Here is a 7,500-nt window from a genome sequence, read left to right as displayed (position 1 = left end):
CCATCTGAGCTGAACTCTTTTTCAATCATATCCCCGTAACACACACCACCCTATATCTAATTTCCCACTAACCTCAATATCCCCTAAATCAAGATAAACCAATAAATCAAACAAAATCTAATCCATACCCCAGGGGGTACACAGAACGGCTTAAATGCCCCGGGGGTACACGCCGGGGACGCCCTGGCCAGGGTACAACAATGCAAATAAAAGCAAAGAGAAGTGTGTCACTTGCAATACGCATCTAATCAGCTGGTGTGGGAAAATGTGACGTTCTCGCTGTCGCAGAGATGGGTCTGAGGGGAGAGAGGGAGAAAGAGGGAAGGAGAGGGAGGGAGAAAGAGGGAAGGAGAGGGAGGGAGAAAGAGGGAAGGAGAGGGAGGGAGGGAGGGAGGGAGGGAGAGGGAGGGAAGGGGAAGGGGAAGGGAGAGGGAGGAGGAGGAGGAGGGAAGGGAGAGGGAGGGAGAGAGAGAAGGGAGAAGAGGGAGAGAGAGGAGAGAGGAAAGGAGAGAGAGAGAGAGAGAGAAGGAGAGAGAGAGAGAGAGAGAGAGAGAGAGAGAGAGAGAGAGAGAGAGAGAGAGAGAGGAAGATAGAGAGACAGAGGGAGGAAGATAGAGAGAGAGAGGGAGGAAGATAGAGAGACAGAGGGAGGAAGATAGAGAGACAGAGGGAGGAAGATAGAGAGAGAGAGAGGGAGGGAGGGAGGTCAAGCGGAAAAAAAAATCGCAATATATGCCAAAGAAAGGGAAAGGGATTGAAACAAGCGGACGGAAGGGCGAGAGTGGAAGGAAGGTCCTTGCAAAGCAACCGCCACACACAAAGGAAGTGAGAAGGAGGAGGGAGAACGAAGAGGAAAGGAGAGGGAGGGGGGGGAAGGGGGGGGAAGGAGGGGGAGGAGGGGTAATTAGTGCCAAGCAAAGGGCGTGGTCTTCTCCCCCCCCACACCCCCCAACCCCCGCGAACTACTAGGAAGCGCTCGACGTCTCTGACTCGATACAAAGAAGTGTTATTACTCAGCTATTTTTCGGAGGTCTGTCTGCCTACAAACACTCCCCCCCCCCTACTGTTTTAGAGCGTGAAAGATCAACGCAATAATGACATTTTCCCTTTAGAATCCTTCCTGCCTTCGCTCTCAATTAATTAAACGCCTCTGCATTATCTTCTCGACGTTTTTAATCTATATCTGTATCTATTTCTCGATCGATTCTTCGATTTCATTTCCATGGATATTTTTTCCTTCGCTTCGGGTCACCTGAAAGTAGATAAAATTAGACTCCTATCAGAAGGTGAAAGAAAGAAAAAAAGAAAGAAAGAGAGAGAAAGAAATACAGGAAGAATAAATGAAAAAAAAAAGACAAAGAACAAAGGAAAATTTGGGAAAAAACACACACACGACCGAACGAAATAAAAAGAAAAACAAGAAAAAAAGAAAATAAAGAAAGAAAGAACGAAAGAAAGAAAGAAAAAAAAACATGACACTGCACAGCCTACCTGTCAACCTACTGCCTGCCCCTTCACCCTGACCTGCCGGAAAGTGGGCATTTTTTCGGTTTCACTTCTTTCTCACCCTTTGTCTCCTTCAGTTTTATTCTTTCTTTCTTAATCTATAACAATGTTTCTTTCACCATTTTGAGAGTGTGTGCCAGTATATATACCTGCCAGAGACTTGGCTATAGAAAACATATACTGAAATTTCATCAGTTATCCCCACGACAGGCTGATTGCATGCATGCCTCGGTCGATATCTGGCATTAATGTATTGCAAGGGGAGGACTCTTAAATGATAGTCCAATATTTAGGTCAGTCGTTGTACCCCGAAGGAAACCTATATATTTGAGATGACAGTGACAAATGGGCTGTGCAAGAGGACACACAAACACGTATACATACATTCATATATACATACATACATACATACATACATACACACACACACACACACACACACACACACACACACACACACACAAACACACACACAAACACACATACACAGACACACACACACACACACACAGACCTATATATATATAGATATATCTATATATATATATATATTATATATATATATATAAATATATACATACATACATACATACATATCTATTTATCTATATATATATCTATATCTATATATATATATATATCTATATCTATATATATACACACACACACACACACACACACACACACACACACACACACACACACACACACACAAACACACCCACGAGTATATGAAATAACACACGTGAACCCCAAATATAAGATGAGAGAGCAAAATTTTTTTTTTTCTTATCATTCGAGGTGGGCTTTCTAAAACAAAGGATCCAATTATGCTGGGCTTATACTTTTAGCTGAGATTGAACTAGGACAAAATCATACAAACGGGGTCAAAATTCACTCGTAAACAGCCCAACAACTACTTCTACAACATATTCATTCTACAACAACATGTTCAAACCTGTCTCTATTCATGCTTACCTGAGGCCAGTTAACTGTACATATAATACTATATCGCTATTCATGCTATGGATACTACTATAGAATGTCTCCTCTCGCATGGGCATTTACTTCTTGCGATTATAGTAGAGCAATATAGAAGAGGACATAGTTCCCAAAAGTACTAGCCTTGGGACCGAATATATTTTATAGAGTGTAATATCTTGGTCACTTAAAAAAACTCTTCCACCATTATAATGTCTAAATATAGATATGGACATAGATATATAATCAATATATATACATCTATCTATTCATATCTATCAATTTATCTATCGATATATATATATATATATACACATATATATTTCCTAAATTAACATACTCCAATTCCATTAATTTAGCATCTATCCATCTATCTATTTGTATGTCAACCACATAAACAAACTCACTCCAATCACGTTCACTTAGTATCACCATCAGCAGCTTCGAGGCTCAACACCATCACCACCATCACAATCACCACCACCACAACAACAACAACAACCTCCTTCTCCAGCGTAACCCTGACGAGATCGATACCGCCAACACCACCGCTTTTCATCACCATTGTCACCATCAAGGTCTATCCCGGTCACCATCCTCGGCGTCACCATCCTCGTCTCCAGGTCAAACAGGGGACCGTCGCCCCTTGCTCGTGCCACCATACAATGTACACAGTGACCAAGGCTATATGAGAGAACTTCGGCAAGTATTTCCCCTCCCCTCCCCTCCTCTCCTCTCTTCCCTACCACTCTCCTCTTCTCTCCTCTCCTTTCCTCTCCTCAACAACCCTATTCTCTCCTCTCCTCTCCTCTCCTCCCCACCCCTCTTCTCCTTTATTCCCCACCCCTCTTCTCTCCTCTCCTCTATTCCCCACTCCTCTTCTCTTCTCTCCTCTCCTCTCCTCTCCTCTCCACCCCTCTTCTCTTCTCTCCTCTCCTTTCATCTCCTCTCCTCCATGCCATACCCCGCCCTCTCTTCCCCTCGGCCTGAGAGGAGGCCATGTTTACATAGGTCGGAGGTAAATAGGTTGAAGATGGAGACGGGATGAAAAGGGAAAAATAAGGCGGAGGGGGAAGGAATGAGGAGGGAAAAGGGGGGGAAATGAGAGAAAGGGAAGGAAAAGGAGGGAAAAGAGAGAGAGAGAGAGAGAGAGACAGATACATCCTTAAAAGACAAGAGAAAACGAGAGGCAGGGAGAAAGAAACCTGGTAGAGAAAAAAAAAAAAAAAAACACGTGTCAAAACAGACACTCAACCCATGAACGAGGCAGATATCGAGCGACGAGATGCTTAGGCGAGTGAGATAAGAGACTAGGAAGGCGAAGGGTCAAAGGGCAAACGAGCGAAGGCGGTCGTAGCGTGCAAGACCGGGAGCCCAACCAAGCAACCAGCTGCTGGGATTTCCTACCAGATAACCGTAAAGAGATTTAGTGAGATGTTTCTTTTATTTCGTATTTTGTATCTTTCTGAAGTGAATTACTGTATTAGTGTCCTCTTTTTCATCAATCATAACCGAATAACTTACCTGAAAATTCATACATTCACATAAAAAATGAAGGTAATGATAGTGATCCTACGCAGGACACATTTACGACTACCAGTACTGCTACTACTACTAGCAGCAATACTACTACTAAGGAAAATAACAACAACAAAAACAGAAATAGTAACAGTAACAGTAATAACAACAAACAACAACTCCAAAGCCCAGCTGATACGAACAGGCAACACTCAAAACGTCACAATAAATCGCATATCCAAACAGAACCCACAAAAAATGAACTCATTTCGCCCGCCCAAACGGCTACACAAACAGACCCCCTCCCCCCCCCTACCCAATCAGATAGTGAAACAATCAATCAAGCAAACGATATCAACACGTCAATGATAAAGGAAACCCGAATAACAACATCAAAGAAGAAGAAGAAGAAGAAGAAGAAGAAGAAGAAGAAGAAGAAGAAGAAGAAGAAGAAGAAGAAGAAGAAGAAGAAGAAGAAGAAGAAGAAAAAAAAAAAAAAAAAAAAAAAAAAAAACTAAATACATAAAAAAAAAAAAAAATACAAATACATCTAAAAACAAAAACAAACAATACCACAACAAACAATAGCCGCGCAACCAAAACAAAACCTCAAACAACAACAAAAACAAAAAGAAGGAACGTGATAAAGCCAAAGCATACGGGACTCTGTTTACCGCCAGAACAATGGCTGTGTTATTTCTGGAGGAACCCGCTTTGTGCACTCCTTAAAAAAAATATTCAGTGGATGATGCGCCTAGATTCATGGCGGGGGATAAAGGAAGAGAAGAGAGAGACGAGACGATGAGAGAGAGAGAGAGAGAGAGAGAGAGAGAGAGAGAGAGAGAGAGAGAGAGAGAGAGAGAGAGAGAGAGAGAGAGAGAGAGAGAGAGAGAGAGAGAGAGAGAGAGAGAGGAGAAAATAGGGAGTGACAGAGGAAGAGAAGAGAGGGATGAGAAATTTGGGAAAATAGGGAGAGGCAAAGGAAGAAGAGAAGAGAGAGGATTGGAGAGAAAAGAGAGGATCGGAGAGAAAAGAGAAGATAAGAGAAGTAAAGACAAGAAAATGATGAAGAGAGAGACAAAACAGAAGGAGAAATGCAAGAAAAAAAGGGAGTCAGAGAGGAAGGAGTGAGGCGAGGGGGGATGCAGAAGGGAAAAGGGAGGGATAGGAAGAGAAGAGAGACCGGGGGTGAGAAGAGAAGAAAAAACGAGTAAAGACAAGTAAAGAGAAGAGAGACGTGGGAAAAGCAGAAAAGAAAAGAGAGAAGTGGGAAAAGAAGAGAAGAGACACAAGAGAAAAGAAAGAGAAAGAAAGAGATAAAGAAGGTAGACAAGGAATGAAGAGAGTTACCGAAGAGGGCGAAGGAAACATAAAAGGTAGAAAAGAAGGAAGCGAACCAAACTGGCATACATACGAAAAGAGAAAGAGAGAGAGAGAGAGAGAGAGAGAGAGAGAGAGAGAGAGAGAGAGAGAGAGAGAGAGAGAGAGAGAGAGAGAGAGAGAGAGAGAGAGAGAGAGAGAGAGAGAGAGAGAGAGAGAGAGAGAGAGAGAGAATGAGAGAGAGAGAGAGAATGAGAGAGAGAAAATGAGAATGAGAGAGAGAAAATGAGAATGAGAGAGAGAAAATGAGAATGAGAGAGAGAGAGAGAGAGAGAGAGAGAGAGAGAGAGAGAGAGAGAGAGAGAGAGAGAGAGAGAGAGAGAGAGAGAGAGAGAGAGAGAGAGGAGAGGAGAGGAGAGGAGCCGAGAGATAAGCGAAGTAGAGCGGGAATGAAATGCTGAGCGGGAGAGGAGCGGCGACAGCGTCTGGGTCAGCGGGACGGCGAGTGCGAAGAGGGAGGGAGGGAGGGAGGGAGGGAGGAAGGAAGGGAGGGAGGGAGGGAGGGGGAAGGAGAGAGGGAGGAATGGGGAAGGAGAGAGGGAGGAATGGGGAAGGAGAGAGGGAGGAATGGGGAAGGAGAGAGGGAGGAAGGAAGGGAGGGAGGGAGGAATGGGGAAAGAGAGAGGGAGGAAGGAAGGGAGGGAGGAAGAGAGGAGGAAAGGGGAAAGAGAGAAGGAAGAAGGAAGGGAGGGAGGAAGAGAGGAAGGAAGGGAGGGAGGAAGAGAGGAAGGAAGGAGGAGAGAGAGAGAGAGAGAGAGAGAGAGAGAGAGAGAGAGAGAGAGAGAGAGAGAGAGAGAGAGAGAGAGAGAGAGAGAGAGAGAGAGGAAGGAGAGGAGGAGGGAGGGAGGAGAGAGAGAGAGAGAGGAAAGATAGGGAGAGGGGGGGAGAGGGAGAGAGAGAGAGAGAGAGAGAGAGAGAGAGAGAGAGAGAGAGAGAGAGAGAAGGAGAGAGAGAGGGAGGGAGGGAGGAAACGGGTAGGAGGCATGGCGAAAGGCAGGGGGAGGGGGGGAGAGGAGGTGGAAAAAAGGAAGAGAAACATGAGATAGGGAGAGGGGGAGGGAGGGAGTGGGGGGGGGGGGCGAGGCGGACATGGGATGAGGTGACACAAATATTCCTACCTGATCCGACAACTCCTTCATGGGAGACCAAGGTGCATGATGTTGAATCTCCCTGTCATGATCTGGCATAACATCCTTTTGTCTTCTCCTTCTCCCTCTCCTTAACCCTCTCCCTCCCTCTCACCCTCTCTCCTTATATCTCCCTCTCACCCTCTCTCTCCTTATCTCTCCCTCTTCCCCTCTCCCCCTCTCTATCCTTATCTCTCCCTCTCACTCCCTCCCTCCCTCCCTCCATCTCCCTCTCTCCCTCTCTCACCTTCTCCCTATATCTCCTTCTCCCCCTCTCACTCCCTCTCTTCCTCCCTCTCCCCCTTTCTCCCTCTCAACCCCTACCCCTCCTCACAGTTACGAACAAGCCGCTATCTCACGCCGTCATTCATCACCCTTTGTCAACTGCACTTTCTCGGTTCTCAATTAAGCACCTTGCAACAATGGCGAACCGACCGACTAAGTTGATTAATCGAACCGTGATTCATCAAAACATCTTTTTTTTTTTTTTGTACATGATGTGATTGCACGATGCCATTATGTTGCTGACATGAATGTCTTCTTTTAAGAGATATTGATGATAATTACAATAACAAAAAATCGAGTGGTCATTATCTGCATAATCTAATTATCTATAAATAAATTCAAAAGAATCGAATTCTGTTCACACCTAAAGTACACATGTTATATAATGTTGAATCCTTTTTCTTCACATTTATTCCTCCAAGATGGCGCACGTATTGCAGTTCTGTTGCACACTGCATGAGTATGAGGACGAAGGAAGAGGAAGCTAAAGGAATATGAGAAGGGAGAGAAAGGGGGGAGGTGGAAACGGGAGGAAGGGAGAGATGGAGATGGAGGGGGAGGGGAGGTGAAAGGGAAGGGAGACGGAGTGAGGGGGGAAGGAAGGGAGAGAGAGGGGGGGCGAAGGGAGAGGGAGGGGGGGGCGAAGGGAGAGGGAGTAAGGGGGGAAGGAAGGGAGAGAGAGAGGGGGGGTGAGGGAGAGGGA

This window comes from Penaeus japonicus, unplaced genomic scaffold (assembly GCF_977035675.1).
Source record: "Penaeus japonicus unplaced genomic scaffold, GWHDUDI00000001_assembly GWHDUDI00000003, whole genome shotgun sequence".
NCBI classification, from domain to species: domain Eukaryota; kingdom Metazoa; phylum Arthropoda; class Malacostraca; order Decapoda; family Penaeidae; genus Penaeus; species Penaeus japonicus.
This window is presented reverse-complemented; position numbering follows the sequence as displayed.